This window comes from Platichthys flesus, chromosome 20 (genome assembly GCF_949316205.1).
Source record: "Platichthys flesus chromosome 20, fPlaFle2.1, whole genome shotgun sequence".
Lineage (NCBI taxonomy): Eukaryota > Metazoa > Chordata > Actinopteri > Pleuronectiformes > Pleuronectidae > Platichthys > Platichthys flesus.
Window position 1 is genome coordinate 3,987,036 of NC_084964.1, and position 8,414 is coordinate 3,995,449.

Below are 8,414 nucleotides of genomic sequence, written 5' to 3' on the forward strand. Positions count from 1 at the left end.
TCGTCGGTTAACAACTTTTTATTAACATTTACACTAACCAGTGTAGTTCACTTCTCACTAAAAACCTGAACAACGTCAAAAACGCACATAAACATAAACCCAGACCGTTACAATATATTTTGAATTATCAGCTTGCTGGAGAAAACACACTGGACATATTGCTTTTACAATGCCTTCTTCAGTGATACTTCGGAATTTAATGTCTCGGCTCAAATCTTCAAGAAAATCCAGATGTCCAATGAGATCCAAATCTCCAATAAGATCCAAATCTCCAACAAAGTCCCCAAAGATGATTACAAAGTCTTCAAAGATGAGAACCAAGTCTCCAAAGAGGAATGTAAATCATCAGAGGAAGTATCCGGGCTTCACAGTGTCCAACCTGATACTGGAGGCTGTTTCCGCTTCCAAAGAGCGCTACGGCATGTCCCTGGCAGCCTTGAAGAAGGCTCTGCAGGCTGGAGGATACGATGTTGCGAGGAACAACGCCAGGGTCCTCCTCACCATCAGACGCCTAGTGGCAAGCAAAGATTTGGTTCAGAACAAGGGCCCCTCAGGCTCCTTCAAGGTGACCAAAAAGACTCCAAAGACGAGCGTAAAGTCTCCAAGGATATCCAAATCTCCAATGAGATCAGAATCTCCAAAGATGAGAGCCAAGTTTCCAAAGATGGGAGCAAAGTCTCCAATGAGATCCAGATCTCCAAGGAGATCTTCAGTGATTGTTCGGAATTTAATGTCTCGGCTCAAATCTTCAAGGAGATCCAGATGTCCAATGCGATCCAAATCTCCAATGAGATCCAAATCTCCAACAAAGTCCCACAAGATGATTGCAAAGTCTTCAAAGATGAGAACCAAGTCTCCAAAGAGTAATGCAAAGCCTCAGAGGAGGTATCCGGGCTTCACAGTGTCCAACCTTATACTGGAGGCTGTTTCCGCTTCCAAAGAGCGCCACGGCATGTCCCTGGCAGCCTTAAAGAAGGCTCTGCAGGCTGGAGGATACGATGTTGCGAGGAACAACGCCAGGGTCCTCCTCACCATCAGACGCGTAGTGGCCAGCAAAGATTTAGTTCAGAACAAGGGCCCCTCAGGCTCCTTCAAAGTGACCAAAAAGACTCCAAAGACGAGCGTAAAGTCTCCAGGGATATCCAAATATCCAATGAGATCAGAATCTCCAACGATGAGAGCCAAGTTTCCAAAGATGGGAGCAAAGTCTCAGAGGAAGTATTCGGGCATCACAGTGTCCAACGTGATACTGGACGCTGTTTCTACTTCCAAAGAGCGCCACGGCATGTCCCTGGCAGCCTTGAAGAAGGCTCTGCAGGCTGGAGGATACGATGTTGCGAGGAACAATGCCAGGGTCCTCCTCACCATCAGACGCCTAGTGGCCAGCAAAGATTTGGTTCAGAACAAGGGCCCCTCAGGCTCCTTCAAAGTGACCAAAAAGACTCCAAAGACAAGCGTAAAGTCTCCAGGGATATCCAGGTCTCCAAGGAGATCCAGATCTCCAATGATTTCCAAATCTCCAATGAGATCAGAATCTCCAAAGAAGAGAGCCAAGTCTCCAAAGACGGGAGCAAAGTCTCCAATGAGATACAGATCTCCACAGAGATCCAAATCTCCAATGACATCCAAATCTCCAATGAGATCAAGATCTCCAAGGAAATCTTCAGTGATAATTCAGAATTTAATCTCTTGGCTCGAATCTTCAAGGAGATCCAGATCTCCAATGAGATCCAAATCTTCAATGAGATCAGAACCTCCAAAGATGAGAGCCAAGTCCCCAAAGATGGGAGCAAAGTCTCCAATGAGATCCAGGTCTCCACGGAGATCCAAATCTCCAATGACATCCAAGTCTCAAATGAGATCAAGATCTCCAAGGAGATCTTCAGAGATACTTCGGAATTTAATGTCTCGGCTCAAATCTTCAAGGAGATCCAGATCTCCAATGAGATCCAAATCTCCAATGAGATCAGAATCTCCAAAGATGAGAGCCAAGTCTCCAAAGATGGGAGCAAAGTCTCCAATGAGATCAGAATCTCAAAAGATGAGAGCCAAGTCTCCAAAGATGGGAGCAAAGTCTTCAAGGAGATCCAGATCTCCAATGAGATCCAAATCTCCAATGAGATCAGAATCTCCAAAGATAAGAGCCAAGTCTCCAAAGATGGGAGCAAAGTCTCCAATGAGATCCAGATCTCCAATGACATCCAAATCTCCAAGGAGATCTTCAGTGATAATTCAAAATTTAATCTCTTGGCTCGAATCTTCAAGGAGATCCAGATCTCCAATGAGATCAGAACCTCCAAAGATGAGAGCCAAGTCCCCAAAGATGGGAGCAAAGTCTCCAATGAGATCCAGATCTCCACGGAGATCCAAATCTCCAATGACATCCAAGTCTCCAAGGAGATCTTCAGTGATACTTCAAAATTTAATGTCTCGGCTCAAATCTTCAAGGAGATCCAGATCGCCAATGAGATCAGAATCTCCAAAGATGAGAGCCAAGTCCCCAAAGATGGGGAGCAAAGCCTCCAATGAGATCCAGATCTCCAAGGAGATCCAAAGAGCGCCACGGCATGTCCCTGGCAGCCTTGAAGAAGGCTCTGCAGGCCGGAGGATAGGATGTTGCGAGGAACAACACCAGGGTCCTCCTCACCATCAGATGCCTAGTGGCCAACAAACATTTGGTTCAGAAAAAGGCCCCTTCAGGCTCCTTCAAGGTGACCAAAAAGACTCCAAAGACGAGAGTAAAGTCTCAAATGATATCCCAATCTCCAATGAGATCCAGGTCTCCAAGGTGATCCAGATCTCCAATGAGATCCGAATCTCCAAAGATGATAGCCAAGTCTCCAACGAGGAGAGCAAAGCTTCAGAGGAAGTATTCGGGCTTGACAGTGTCAAACCTGATACTGGAGGCTTGTTCCGCTTCCACAAAGCCCCACGGCATGTCCCTGGCAGCCTTGAAGAAGGCTCTGCAGGCTGGAGGATAGGATGTTGCGAGGAACAACACCAGGGTCCTCCTCACCATCAGATGCCTAGTGGCCAACAAACATTTGGTTCAGAAAAAGGGCCCCTCAGGCTACTTCAAGGTGAACAAAAGGCTCCTGCACCTTGAAAGAAGAGAGTGGTGCGTAGGAATGATCTTGCTGGCTGTTTCTACATATGTTTACCCTGTTAAAAGTTATTTTTAGCAGTTTTTCATTACTCTTGCTGAGGGTTAAGGACAGATGATGTCACACCATGTTAAAGCCCTATGAGACGAATTGTAATTTGTGAATATGGGCTATACGAATAAAATTTGATTGATTTATTGATTGACACCTGTGTATTGATTTTTGTGAAGATCGGTCAATGTGAACACGTTCCGGGGGTCTCGGGGGGCACCATTGAGACATTTTGCGATGCCCATTGAAAATTCCTCCAGAATACGTACATTTTCACCACTTTCTAACTTTCTGCAAATTTTGGTAAGAATTTGAGAATGTTAAAGCCCTCACAAATGTATTAGGTAAGGTCAACTATTGTGAAGGTAGAGATGACGACTTAAAAACACACAAACACATTTTGCAGCAATCAAATGCGTCCACTCATCTCTGCAGGATCTGAAATTTGGATTTAACCTCGTGGGTCACAAACAAACTTTTCCTGGCACAGAAACTGAAAAACTGAGGCAGGGTGATGTTTTCAGTGACAGGTGGAGGTCTGGTTTTTCTCAAACGTCTAGGTTTGAGGCTCCATCGTGCTTTGTGCTCATTTGCAGCTCAACATGTTTGTGACACTTGCTTTCTTGGCCACTTGTGAAAACATGTAGGTTTAGCTGATGTGACCAACTAACGCTATATAGATTATATGTGTATATTTAATTCGTTCTTACTGCTTAATTCATTTGTTTATTTAACAAGCATTTGTGATCTCAAAACAATGTCAAACTATGGTCATTCCTTTGTTCATGTATGTTTTAAAGCAAGTGCACTATGGGGAATATAAAGCAGGAGGATCAGTCTGGGAGACAATATACAGATAATTTTTTCTGTCAAAACATTCCTATGAATTTCAGGAAAGGCTACTCTGGCTGTATCTGGGAAGCTAGCCAGCTGGGACACTAACCAGCCAGGGAGCAGGGTGAAAGGCGGAGGTCTGGCCACTAAGCAGAGTCTGCGGTCGGGGCTGCGGTCGAGCCACAGCCTCGTAACTTACGAGGCTGTCAGCCCCCTCCTCAGCTCGGGGCTGAGAAGCTGGGAAGCTAGCCAGCTGTTGCCGGTCACCAGCAGCTCGTTGCCGCCTCCATCGCTTGCTTTAAGATAAATTCATACCCGGGGTTTTAAGTGCATTTCGCCGCAAAAGTTGCAGCAGTGTTAGCTGCCAGAGCTGTAGCCCCTCCACGATCTCCTTGTCTGTGTGTGTGTGTGGCGGGGGCGGGGCGTTTAAAAAAAAAAAAGGATGCAAAAGTCATGTAGAGAATGAAACCTTCCAGTTTATTCACAAGTTGTCAGGGCTTTTAGTCACTCATTACGGCAACATAAAGTAATTAACACAGCTACATCATGACAGTTGCATCAGAACCATGGACAGCGCTTCACATCAGACAAGCAGGATTATGGACAGCGTGCAGTGCTGATGACATTTCTGTCATTCTACCGTCTCACGTTCCTTTTATTTAATACTGGCAAATGTAAGTGAAAAGACCCAATAATGAATTAAGCATGAGTTGGAAGACAGTTCAGGAAAACAACTAATGCAAAAAATGGTACAAGGGACTTTGGCCAACTTACTGCACATCTGTAACTCAGGCATATACAGCTTTAGAGAAGTAAGTGTGGCTGCGCTTACCAGATGAGTGGACTCTCAACAGCAAGTTGTATTAAATGAGCTTTTCCAAGGATGAGACATGTTTATTCTCTGGAAAATTGTTCTCACATAAAACTGTGGAAGCTCCGAAGGTGGGAGCAACCCTAAATGCTGTGAGGACACTTGGCATTGCCTCAAGTGCTCTGTGCAAATCACTGAGCAGTGTTTTCAGTGTCCATATCCCAGCATCTGGAGTTGTGGAGCTGTCAGTGTGTTTGAGAATGAGTTGTTGGGCGACAGTGAACATCAATAGGAGCGGTTCCAGTCCTAGTCTGCAGGGGTTTCTCCTTTTTCTGGATCAATGACGGAGCTGCTCTCTGCCGAGTAATGCGCTGGATTCCATGAATGTGCTGTTTCTCTCTCCAAAGCGGTGCACCATTTCCCCATTAACAGCATTGAATGCAGCTGTAAAACAGCCATTGTTACTCTGTTATGTCCTGGTTTTCCTGTATTCCTAATGTCTGCTCAACAACATATTCCTCCACATTATTGTTTACAGTGCACTTTCTCTTGTTCTGGCTGCTGACAGTAGCCCCCTGCCTCCTTTGCTCCACAGCTCTATGAACATGTTTTGGGGCGGCTCTTTGGAGGTGCCGGGTCCAGTGCTGTTCGAGTTAACGCGCCAGTGTGTTCCCCTGATGTTGGGCAGAAACTGGCCTTTCATGTGAGCTTGAACAGGACATTACAAATGCTGAGCAGATCCTCAATAGCCCCCCCCCCCCCCCCAACTAAAATTGACCACCCAGTGGAGCCAGTTCTGCCAAGCTCACCTTGAATGTGTTTCTGAAACCCCACCCGGTCTCCACGAAACATAATATAGGGCCATATTTGTAAGCTCTGGATCTTTTTCAAGATTATGTTCAAACATTGATGGGAATAACCCACTGCCAGACTATTCCACACAGTCCAAAAAGTAATGGTCCCCTCTGAAAGGCAGATGATTTATAGCCGAAAATACCAAATGTCAGTGATGGAGCCCATATGATATATGTTCTGAGCCAGCTGATCCTTGTGCACAGGCCTTGTGCTTCCTGACCATCCTGACCATTTGTTTTTCTTTGCCAAGTTTTCCCCTGCAAGAGGGTCCATAGAGGAAGTGTGTGTGTTCAGTCCCTTATCCTTTTGTAAGGCATGTTTCCACTGAAATCTACCATACTGCTAGTAGGGGCTGATTGTTGCTGTGTGTTTGCACCTGCAGAGTGACCATCTTCATCAGGTGAGCTTTTCTTGTTGGAAGACCACTTTCTAATATCAATTTCAGAGCAACATGGTAAACTCTGGAGAAGTTGATGTCACTCAAGTTTTTACACACAAATCAAAACCATCGCAGATACCAGCAGAAGGTGCAGTTAGACCTTATACAATTAGAAAATGATCCAATGTTTTCAGACATTAAACCCTAAATAAAAACTCATTATCTCTAGCCTAATCTGACAATATAATAATATTTATACAAAATAATAATCCTGCTTTCTCCTGGAAGGCCAAATTCACAGATGGGCCTGGCCCCCTGCAGCCGGGCGTGATTAAATTACATCCTATTCCTTTAACAATAGGGCTTTTCAAAAGGTGATAACTGACTTTGTTGGCCCACTGATCTAAACAAAAAGTACAGATCAGCATTAACCATCATGTGCACTGCCAGTTGTTTCCCCCAAAATCATTCCGTTGCATAAAATAGCTGCCAGCTCTATAACGTAAACTAAGTTGGAAAAATTACCCAATTCTGAGAGGTAGAGAGACGTAACTTTGCAAGACATATAGATGCCTCTGATCTTTGACTACTGACACTGTAGGAGTGGAGTTGTTTGTTTACGGCTCAGCAATAAAGGATTCATGATCCATGTATGTCCGCGATACACGACATTGTGTTTTAATGGCGTGTAATCACACTTTGACGCCATGCCACGGTGATGTCAAAAATCGGTCTTTCAGTAAGTTTGTATCTCCGTCTTGTTGTGATGACACTCATCTCAATTTGAAGTTGATCTGATGTAAGCCCTGGTACAAGTACCTCAAAATAAAAATGTGGAATATGGCAAAAATCGCCACTTAATGCAAAATAGCAGGCTTCTTGTAGCATTTTTCCAATTGCTACTTAATACTTCAGGCCTCAAAAAGCCTATTCATATGCCTGAACAAATGAATAATAATAATAATAGTTACAATTTCAATAGGGCCTCACTGTCTGTCAGTGCCTGACATTGCTCGGGCACTAAGGTGAATTAAGTAGAACAGATGTCACCAGTGACCAGTGAATCCCTCTCTTTAAACTCAGCAGGGTGCTGGACATGGTGGGAGCTGCACTCATTGACACATGTTCCCACAGCCGGCCCAAGTGGCCTGAATCTGAATGATTTCTCCCCATGTAACCTAGATCTGATTATTTGATGACTTGATAATATTTTCTGATCACATTTGGGCCACTCTCATATGTGTTTCACATACAGAGCACCCACCTTCCAGAAATGACTAGCGTAACATGGCAACCTTTTTTTTTACAAGTTGACCTCTTAAAAGTTTTTGAGAAGAGCACTTATAATTGCAGACTAATGGGAGGGACACAATGACCTTAAATTATGAATACCTGAAAATAACCTCTCTAAGTGTTCATTTCTAGTGCTAAAACTGTAAGTATTAGTGTCGCCTTTTAAAATAGGCTACAACCATTCATTAAGAAATTACATAATGATTAATTATTTATACATTTTCCGTTAAAAGATAGGAAAAGACATGGCCATTTGGGCAGATACAATACATTGCATTGTGGACACGACTGCCCGAGGCAATAGAATAGATACTCAGACATTGAAATACATGCCCACGCACCATGTATGTTTCTTGAGTGTCACTCTGGTCTCTCAACATGGACACCAAAGTGAAGTGGGACCAGTGGGTGCTTTGTGTCTTCTCCGTTTGCCTGAAAGCGATTCCACTGTGCCTCACTTTGCAAGGCTGAAGAAAGGTGTGTGTGTGGGGCGGGGGTTTACGATGATTTTGTTCATCATCATCGTAACTCCAGGTATACTTTGGACTATGGCTACATTTGATCTGTTTAGTCTTGGTTTCACCTTGCAGTTTAGGGAGCAGAGGACCTAAGTATGACTTGCTTATGTCCTGTTGTCTGCCTCCACTTCACGTTGATTGTTTTTTACAAGGTCTGCGTCAGACGTTGGCATGTTGTCAATTTTTTCTCATTCATTAAGTTTTTTAATAAAATGCATAGAAAAAAATCAAATAAGTGCTCTTTCTGTTTGAATGGAGAAAACAAATCAACTGGTTCATTTCTTTCATTTCCTGGCCAGTGTAATATCATTATGGTTTTATTCCGAAAATGTCCTTATTCAACATTATTTCAGAGGCAAACACTTCCAAGTGATCCTCCTCATTTTCCCCTTCAATTGTTCTAATGCTGTGTCAACATTTTGCATTTGTTGCAAAAGTTTGAATTTTTCCCAAAATAGTGTCCTTACCAGGGTCTCAGTAAACCTTCACATATGCTATTTTGGTTCAGAAAAAACTGAAATATCAGATCAAATATGTTCATGATCACGTGACCTAAGTTTAGAAATCTG

General features: G+C 43.7%; 1 pseudogene; it reads left to right on the top strand.

Moving 5' to 3' along the window:
* Window positions 1–310: 310 nt before the first annotated feature.
* On the top strand, window positions 311–4,296 carry LOC133931777 (serine/threonine-protein kinase PRP4 homolog; annotated as a pseudogene).
* The last annotated feature ends 4,118 nt before the right edge of the window (window positions 4,297–8,414 follow it).